Genomic DNA, 9,603 nt, shown 5'->3' with positions numbered 1-9,603 from the left:
TATGTAACATCTACTTGCAACTGGGCTAAAGGCCTCTTTTTTTTTCCTGAGTAATACTTCACAAGTACTGCAATTATTGCATACGGACTGAATATTTCAGTATCTAGAATAGAGAGAGGCTAGTAATGCTATTCTTATGAAATATTTCTCTACTTAGGTAAAATTCACTAGGCCTTGGTAACCGTATGACAAAGCTGATAAAAAGAACAGCATAATACAGACACAGCTGAGGACGCTTTTGGTAATTGCTGATATTTTCCTAAGGCCTTAAAGTCGGCATTTGCATTTGGTACATAATAGTGGCACATACAGTTCACAAGCATCTTGAGGATCAGTAACATCATATTCACAAGCCTAGACCTTTGTAGTCTTGGGCTAACAACATCACAACCAACCTGGTTAGTTGGAAGGCCTCATTAGATATGGCTAAGAACATATCTCAGATACTGTCCTATGTTTCTACTTTTAATTACCCGGTACAACTAAGAATATGCCTACAATGACACATCTGAAAACTAGAGGTGTCACTGAGAGCCAGCAGCCCAAAGCTCTCTCCATAGTCATGGGAGACTCTCACCTTGAAAGGGCAATGCATCCCAACCTAAAAGAGATTTCTAAGATACATGACGTGAAACTCTCCTTGAACTTGTTTATACTTTTACATACAACTACACCACTACCTTTTAGACGTGTGCATTTTGATGAGATAGTTAGCTTTACCACGTACTTCATGCTGATGGCTAGCAATGTATGGTTTAGCAGAATGCCAGACATTGCATTGTGACAGGATTGGATTATCAGCACTGGGATCTAGATGTAAGGTCTCAGGTTAGAAGTTCCAGAAAGGGAGCATCTCACAGGCAGGAGGTGCATTCGTTTGGCTAGTATTAGCACATCGTCACTTGACTATCCGTACAGCACTGTATTTTGGAGCCGTGTATCACAGAGAGATTTTGTTTGAAGTATTGCCCTCTTGTGGCTGTCCAACAAAAGATGGGTAACCCAGAAAGTTTTCAGCTAGTGGAGAGCACATTAAGCCAGTTTGGGAAGATGGAAGGGCACAGCCCTAGTTCTACTCCTGGGCACACATGAAATGCATCTGTTCACTGTGTCTATTTCTGGCATCTGTTGGGTTTATTACATAATGACTAGCTCCATTCTCTGTTTCAAAACTTCATGGGATACGTGATTTCTGATGGTCCTAGGGCTTACTGCAGTACACACAAAGAGAACTGGACCTCATGCATTTATTCCAGCCGAAGGTCTATGCAAGCATTGCATAGGGTAGACCTGTGTTTGGTAATCCTTGGAGAATACCAGCATATCTTCTAACATATACATGGGAGTCTTAATTTTGTAAGAGGCACACACTGCAAACATAGAGAAGAGGCTTTAGGAGTGATTGATAAATGATATTATCCATGTTAACACTGCAAAAGTTATTGGTTGGTAGTGTTGGAACAGTAACATATACACCAAGCTGTGCATCCAGAGGGAAAGTGGCATTGCAATAAATAAATGCATGGATGCTTCCTGGAACAAGAGTGGGATTATTGATTGTTCTCCGAAGTAGTGCTGGTAATTTGTGTTCATTCTTATGCCTGGGTACACGTGCACTTCAGGTAGTGCATGGATTTCACAAGTGGTTTACCTTTTGTCATTTCTGGAGGGCCTATACAAAATTAAAAGGTTGCTCCTGTGAAAGAATCAGATATTGTCCATAAAGTCAACACAGAAGGAGTTTGGAGGATGCTGTGCTAGCTGTCCTTGCAAAGCCATTCCAACACTTCCACAGCAGTCATTCAGGCTCTGCTCTTTACTCTGCAAAGAGACTCTGAATGTATGTGTTACCACTGCTCTTTCCTAAGGTATGCTCCTTTGCTGGGGAGCTGTTGCCGCATTTATTTTGGCCGAATCTGTGCAAGTGATTGATTTCAGACTTCACACCAAGAGAAACTGGTTTAAAAAACCATTTGGGATCAAGCCTTCTTAAGGCTGTAGCTTACTGTAAAGAAGTCATTTAAAACGGTGGACTCTCTTGAGATATGAAACTTTGGTAGCCTGGAAGGGCCCATGAGGCAGTTATAGGACCTAAGGAAAAAGACACTGTGTCTTTCCTTTTCCTAAGAGTAGACTTAAGTTCCAAACCACCTATAGAAAGATCCTAGAATGTGAAAGTCCTAGGAACCAAAGGATTCAGGATGATGACATACTTTTATTCTGAAAAAGCCTCCCATACCCAATAAAGAGAGCATCCAAGAAAGCCTCATAGACAATCCTCCCCAGATACTATCCTCAGCACATGTTTATGAAACCACGTTAAAAAAAAGAGACACTTGCTCTCGCAATCAAGCAAGCGATTTTGCCAATATTTATGGATGTCTGTATGAATATTCCTATGTTGCCAAATCTGAATTGACCACTTGCTTAACAGATTGATGTTTCCTAAGTCAGCAGTGAAATAATTTTTCTGTCCTGTGAAGATATTCTTATCAGGTGTGGAAAGAAAGAAGAAAAGGACAGTTACATTTTCTGGAGATACAGATCAGTGTATATTACCAGTAATGAATTCCTTGTAGCAGTGAGTATTTCTGTGTTAATTTTCCATTGTATGTGACCTGAATAAGTTCCCCATTTTAAGAATACGTGATGCTGTGGTTTAAAGCACCATGTGTTCCTGCTGACTAAAACATTTCTTATGGTATTTTTCAGGTCTGACCTTAGTCCTTTTCAAGCTGGAAATAAGCTTCTAGGAGAAGGAGAGGCAAGAGATGACCCTGTTTTAGACTGGGTATCATAGTTACCTATTTTATGTTGATCCTTTGTATCTCTTACAAGTGACAATGTATTATGTTGTTTACACCATGTCATCATTGTGATCCAGATTTCAAAATAAGGATGTGAATAAGACTTTCTTTTTTGCCTGTGTTCCTTGGGTGTTGGCCAGGGAGTGCAAACGACTTGGCTGATCATAGTAATGAATTGCTAGAATGGTTATCAGTAAAGAATGTCCTGCATAAGATTCAGCTAGAATATTCTTGCGAGTTCTTGCTATAGAACCAGTGTGTAAGTCATTCCTGCAAGTACTGAGTTACTGTTTAATATAGTAATGCAAGGTATACGGAAAGATCCTTCAATGCCAAGTCTGCCTAGACTTCTATGCACTGGGAGAGGGGAAAAAATTAAATGTCTGAGTAGATCCTAAAAGTGATAATACTGTTGTTATGAAAGTCTACAGGGCAAAATTTATAGGAAGAAGTGAAGTCTTTTATCAGATACTGGATTATATATTCCATTTTGTATCCCACCAGATAAAGCCGAAAGAACAGAATGCATTCTGGGTACACCATCCCTTCCAGCGATTACTGGGGGTGGGATTCCTCTGCACTAGCATTACTTCATGTAAACATTAGGTCTCTAGTTTCAGCTAGTCATCTAACCTCCTTTGACGATATTAGCATCATGACATAATTGAAGCTGAAAGGACTTCTAGAGGTCTGTATTCCAAGTCCCTGTTCAGAAAAGGGCTATCTTCCAAGCCATATTGGGTTGCTCAGGGCCTTGTCTAACTGAGTTAGGAACAGCTCCAAGGATGAAGAGGCCACTACCTCTCTGGGCACTGCTTCCAGTGTTGTAGCACGCTGGTGAATTTGTTTCTTATCTCTAGTTGGAATTGCCCTTGCTGCAGTTTGTTCCTGTTGCCTCTTGTCCTTTCTCTGTGCATCTCTAAGAGTCTGACTTCATCTTTACAACCTTTACAACAAGTAGTTGAAGTCTGCAAATAGTCCTCCCCTTCACATTCTCTTCTAAGGGCTGAAGTTGAATCCTTTGATAAATAGACTTGACCTCTGCCTTCACTGTACCCACCTGAACTGAGGCAAGATTAACCCTACCTCTGACTACTCCTAACATCCTTACTGGGGACCACTGGGCTAGGCTTACACCCCTTGCTTACAACGCAGGGGTGTAGAAGGGGGCAGGCAGAGAAGAGCTGTCCCCAGGGCTGGTATGGGCAGAGCTGGTGAGGAGGAAGCTTCTCTCCTGAGTCCAGGATTGGGCTGCTCTCGCCACAGACTCTGCAGCCCCAGCATTGCAGCGACTGCTGGCCTGCCTACTGCATGCCTCCAGCCCTGTGTCACAGTGGGAGCGGGCCCTTCTGATGGGCTACTTTTCAGCGGTGACCCACACCAACCTGAGGGACCAAACCTTGCCTACTTCTCCCACATCGGACTGCAGTGGAGATCACATGGCCTCAGAGAAGGCGCCCAACATCTCCCAGAGCTTGGGAACAGAGGGCAGGGTTGGCACAGGGACACCAAGGCAGAAGACATCACCCCTGACGTGATCATCCAGCCCTTGGCCTCCGGCTTACGAGGTACATAACTCTGTCCCTTCAGAGGCATCCCCTCAGGACCCTGTAGGCCCCTGAGTCAGATGCCTGGTGCTGCTCACAGAGCAGCTCCCAGGGTTCCTATCCCCTGTGGAACTTCCCCTTCTCTGCCAGATGGGTCCGCAACATGATCTATACCATGCCATGGCAGGGGGGCTGAGCTGGACGGACAGAAGAGCCGGGAGAACTCACACCTGGAAACAGAGATGAGATGACCTGGGCCTCTGCTCCTCCTGCCATCTCTCCTGCCCCACAGCCTCACTCTTCAGTGCCGTTCATAACTCCAGCAGCAGTGTTTCCTCCAAATGCTCCCCTCTGCTCCCAGTCTCACCCAGGCCCTTTCTGCGATTTCTGTCTTCATCCCATCACTAACTCCTCCCTCAATCCCTCTCTCTCTACATGTCTTCTTGCTGAAATCCCACAGACAATTAATGGGGGGGGTGGTGGCGGGGGTGGTGCCGAATGGGACAGGAGGTAGCACACACACTCACCCCTCACCCGCCAGCTCTGTCTATGTCCCCTGAGGGAAATTTTTACCGGTAAAAACCCAGGCAAAGAAAGCACTGAGGGCCTCTGCCTTCTCGGTGTGGTTCGATATACCGAATTATTGACAGATTTCACCTTTCCGTTTTTCATTTCTTTGCAGCAAAAAAGAGTGTACTCAACTTTACGTACTGCGTTTACGAGGAATCTGGGAAAAACTTGTTCTCCCTTTTCATCTCCTTTCTGAAGGCTGGTTTCAAAGCTAGAAGTTGTGAATGAATACCTTGCTTTCGGAAAAGATCTGAAGCATGGAGTGTTTGAGGTAGAGTAATGCATACGACAGGAAGAGTTGAAAGTCACTGAACACAGCATCACTTGTTCAGCACACTTCCAGGTAACTACAGGTCACATTTCATTTCCCAGGAAGAGCAGAGCAGGGTGTTAGAGTGTTTCTTGGCCAGGGTAAGTGAGCAGAGCAGGGTGTTAGAGTGTTTCTTGGCCAGGGTAAGTCTTTGCTAGAGGCAGGTAAGTCTATTGACAGACATATTAACAAGTAATGGCAACTTTTAAGCTACAGTTGAAAAACGGAGTTTGGACAATCATAGCATCGCACTGGCACCAGCCGTCAGTGCTGTATCAGCCACCTGAAATTCCTTGACCAAGTCAGTCTCTTTCCAAGGAAAAATCACAGACTGAGGAGTCGGGGTTCTCAGTTGTCCTTTATATTGTTAAAGAGAGGGTGAGCTTAGTGGCAAGTATTCAGCAGGCAAACATCCCCCACAGCAAGGTGTAGTCGCGGCTGGACACACAGTGTGCCTGCACATGCCATTCCAGATGTGCGCAGTGGTGCCCCCGGAAAAGGGTGGTGCTGTACAGTCGGATGTTTGCCTGTCTGCACGGCGCCCAGTCTTCCTGTCGCTCTCTACCCCACACGGTGCAAGGCCAGGCGTATCAGAAGGGTGGCGGCCGTGCTGGGCAGCTCCCAAAGGCGGACGCCAGCCTGCACGGCAGGTCCCAGCTGACGCTGTCGCTCTTGAGCAGGACCAGGCAGAGCAGCAACACCAGCTGCAGGCAGGCAAGGAGCAGAAACTGCCTCCTGCAGGCCAGGAGAAGATTAAGACACAGGACGGGAAAAATCTGCCTCATCTCTTTCCAGACATCATCTGCAGACACCGCCAGGCCAGCACTGGCACCCTGCATCATGCTGGCCACACCACCCCCTGCCCCGCTCCTGGGCCTCAGGTTAAGGGCCCCGGCAGCTCAGATCTGCTCTTCATCTCCCTGCTGGGCCCACAAACAAGCACCACCCCACAACCCAGGCAAAAGGGATCCTGAGCAAAGTCAGTGCTGAGAAGCTAAAAGCTGACGGATGCCTTGGGACCACTAGCCCGGACATCCCACCACCCACAAATAAGCCCTGGCACGCCGAGCCCCACAGGGCAACTCACTGCAGCCAAAAACTGATCCCACGCCTCTTTGCCACCAGCTGCTCCTCCTGCAGGTCAATGCACAGCAGGGACATGCATTGGTGTGGGCAAGACTGTTGGGCCTTGGGGGCTCAGACCCCCGCCCTCATCCCCACTGATATCAGCGCCCCCAAAGCCGATGGCTACCCTGCAGACCCTCTCTTCCCCAAGTCTCGCATCGGGCTTCTCTGACCTACCAGCTTCACAGCCACCATCTCCTGCATAAGGGACGTGGACAGCCTGGCGGCCTGCTCCGTCTTCCGCCTGTTGTGGGCACCGCAGGTGTTTGGGCTGTGAGGAGAGAGCTCGCTCAGCACTGGGACCGCCACATGGCGAACAGGGAGCCAAGGTGCTGGGCAGGCTCTGCTGGGGCTGAGGCAAGGCGCCGCAGGGTGCCAGCATTGAAAAGACCCTGCCCTCTACTCCCTTCCCGCCTCAGGCTCCAAGGGCATTTAGGAGAGGCTTGGAGCTCTTCAGAGCTGCTTCAAAGAGCCAAGCGGCGTTTGGGGATTTTTTTTTTCTTTTCTTTTTTTTTTTTTTTTCATGAGCTGCTTTGCAAAAGGCAACGGGCTCTTCAGAGAAGGGAAGGGAAAGCTGAAAGGTGTCCTAGAGCCACTTAGGGCTGTGCAGAGCTGCTCAGCACTCCTTAAAGGATTTTAGAGCTTGCGCGAGTGGTCGACTGCTGTTTAGAGGTAATTTAGAGCCATGCAGGCAGTTGGGAGTGCTCCAGAGGCATTCTAGTGGGCTTGGGAGCAGCTTAGATGTCATCAGAGGAGTATTAGATCAGCGGCTCTGTTGTCCAACATTGGCACAGACCTTGCCAAGCCGGCCCTGGGGACACAGATCCCTGGGAGCTGCACAGAGCTCCACCCCCACAGGTTGGGCTCGGGTGCCTGTCACCACTCACCCAGCTGTTTGCCGTTGCAGACCCTTGCGTCTCTCCCTGAGGTGCCTGTGTTCTTTCCTCAGGACCTGCACAAAGGAAGGGCCCTGGTTAGTAGCCCACTCCCGTGCCCGCTCTGAGGGGGCTTTCCCCATACAAAGACCTTGTGCCACCGTGCCTCCTGTGCCTAGTACCTTCTCGATCTCGGCCTGCTCCTGCAGGGCCTCTGCCAGCTTGACTGCTGACTGCTTCTCCTGCAAAGCAACGGGGGCGCATTACAAGGGGCCCAGGTGGGCCTGGGGATCCGCAGTCAGTCTCCAGGGCACTGTGAGGCCAGCCAGGGCCCGGGAGGCAGGGACACTGGCATCCTTGGGAGCTGGCACCACATGCAGCAGCTCTGCCCACCTAAGCGGTATTTTCATGTGGGTCACAGACCTGGTGGAGCTCCTTCAGGGCTGCATCTCCCTCTGCCTTCACCTCAGTCAGCTCTGCCTGGGAGAGAAGAGGCAGCGAGAGCATCTCAGTGGGGGCGGCTGGAGGAGCAGCATGAAACCAGCATGGGCTCAAGGCCCAATGCCCTGGCTGAGACCGGGCGTCCCCAAACCACACAGCTGCCCGCCCCCATCAGGGTGCCTGTCACACATGATGTGCCCAGACACCCGGGAGGGTTCCCCAACCCACTTTGCTCCCCCACAACCCTTCTGGGGAGCCTGCAGACCCACATCAGGGTCCCCCCGCCATTCCAGGCACCCTGCGGGTGCCCCAACATGCCCACCCCCAACCCTTCTGTCATGGTGCCTGTCAGACCCACAAGAGCAGCAGGCCTGGGGGCCAGGTGCGGAGCAGAGCATCTGCCTCACCTGGAGCTGCGTGAGGACTTCTCCGGTGCTCTCCAGCTGCTGGGAGCTCTGGGCATGCTGCGCTGCCAGGGTCAGGCGCTGCGGAGATGAGACAGGGGTGAGTGCCAACCGTGGGGTGCTCATGGGGCAGCCAGAGGTGTGTCCAAGCAGGTGTGGGCATGGGGGTCTCGGTACCTCAGTGGTGAGCTCCTGCAGGGTGGTGCGCAGCTCCTCTTTCTCCCTCTCCTGCAGGCATGGGGACAGTGGTGGAGAGCAGGGCTTGGAGCCCCCTCTGCACATGCCCGGGCATCGCCAACACCTACCAAGCACCTGAGCTGCTCCTGCGTTGCAGCTGCCTCACGCTCGCTCTCCTTCAGGCAGCCCAGGAGGGCACCGAGCTCCTCCCTCAGCCCCACATGGGGCTCCTCAGGCACCTCCCCGGAGCACTGCAGCCTGCAGGATTGAGGGGATGGGAGACTGCTGAGTGCAGACCCCCAGGGCAGAGATGAGGCACCCAGGCAGGCAGGGAGTGCACAGAGCCCTCCAGGACTGGTGGCAGGGCCCCCCACCTCCACCCAGCCCCGCAGGAAGCCCCATCAAGGGCCCAGGCGTGCAGGTGCTGCGCACAGCCCCCGCGACCTGAGTCTCAGCCCCAAGCAGCACGCAGCCATGCACACCCGTCTTCCAGCTGGCAGCTGGCTGCTCGCAGAAGCCCGCAAGCCTGCTCCAGCTCCAGCAGCTTCTCCAGCAGCTCCCGGCGTTCATCCTGGTGGCACTGCAAGGAGAGCTGCAAGTCCTCCAGCTCCATGGGGCCCAGCATGCACTGCAGGCCAAGGGGCCTCCAGCTCCTTTGGGCCAAATGAGCTTCACGCCCTCAGCCCGAGAGCACCCTTCCTCCAGGAGCCGCAGGCAGCTCTGTGGCCCAAGTGCCAAGGATGCTGATGTGCCCCACTGTGATGTCAGCCCACCTCACCTGAAGCTGACTGCCTGCCCCCACCCCACCCCACCTCGTCCCGCCCCAGGCTATTGTGACATGCCTGCTCTTCTCTGACCTCACTGCCCTTCTCTGACAGCACTGCTGTGCCTGCATGTGGCTGCTGGAGCACAAGGGGCAGCCGAGGGTTGCACACGCCTCAGCCCCATCCAGCGCTGTCTACACACCGCCACCTAGACACCAAGCCGCAGGGCTGCACTACACCCCAGGCTTGCGCAGGGCTCTTCCAGAGGGCGCTGCAAGTTCCAGAGGGCTGTGCTAAGCACCGCCCGAGTCCCACCGCTATGTACGAAATGGCAGATGTGTCAGGGAACTACGAGAGGCCCATGAGGCAATCATGTTCCTAGCGGATATCTGCTCCTCCTGCAGGTCAACGCACAGCAGGGCCATGCATTGGTGTGGGCAAGACTGCTGGGCTTTGGGGGCTCAGACCGCCACCCTCATCCCCACTGAGATCTTCTCTGTCCTACCGGCTTCACAGCCACCATCTCCTGCACAAGTGATGCGGACAGCCTGGCTGCCTGCTCTGTCTCCCACCTGTGGTGGGC

The sequence above is a fragment of the Apteryx mantelli genome, unplaced genomic scaffold (genome assembly GCF_036417845.1).
Source record: "Apteryx mantelli isolate bAptMan1 unplaced genomic scaffold, bAptMan1.hap1 HAP1_SCAFFOLD_87, whole genome shotgun sequence".
NCBI lineage: Eukaryota > Metazoa > Chordata > Aves > Apterygiformes > Apterygidae > Apteryx > Apteryx mantelli.
Note: the sequence above shows the minus strand (reverse complement) of the source record.